This window comes from Limulus polyphemus, unplaced genomic scaffold (genome assembly GCF_000517525.1).
Source record: "Limulus polyphemus unplaced genomic scaffold, Limulus_polyphemus-2.1.2 Scaffold5770, whole genome shotgun sequence".
NCBI classification, from domain to species: domain Eukaryota; kingdom Metazoa; phylum Arthropoda; class Merostomata; order Xiphosura; family Limulidae; genus Limulus; species Limulus polyphemus.
Window position 1 is genome coordinate 7527 of NW_013671380.1, and position 542 is coordinate 8068.

Genomic DNA, 542 nt, shown 5'->3' on the forward strand with positions numbered 1-542 from the left:
GTAGGTGACTCAATGTCTTCTTAACTCCAAGATGTCCTCCTGTTAAACTATCATGGGATTGACGCAGCACAACTTCCCGTATCTTTCTCGGTATAACTGTTTACCAGGTCGTCTGCAGTTTCCCATCTCTGGAGTAGAATACCATCTTCAAGCTTCAACTGGTCCCATTGTGCCCAATAGTTCTTTGTCACAGGGCTTAGACTAGACACCTTCTCCCAAGGAGGGCGCAAAACACTTGCTTTTAGGAAATCAATCATTGGCTTCAAATCTTTGTCTTTCTCCTGTTTTGCCTTGATATCTATATTTGGTTCCACTTCACCATCATCAACTCTTTCAGTCGGCTTGACTTCAGCTTGATGGCACCTGGTTAGCTCAACCTCTCTTTTGCAGCAATGTCTGCAGTCATTTTTGCAAGGTCTTCGGCTCAGTCCATCAGCATTACCATGGGATTTTGTAGATGCCTTGGACAGAGAAGCTTGGCTAGGTTTAGGACGAGAGTCCGTGCTAAAGGGTAGAGCTGGCACAGGATTTGGAAAGTATGA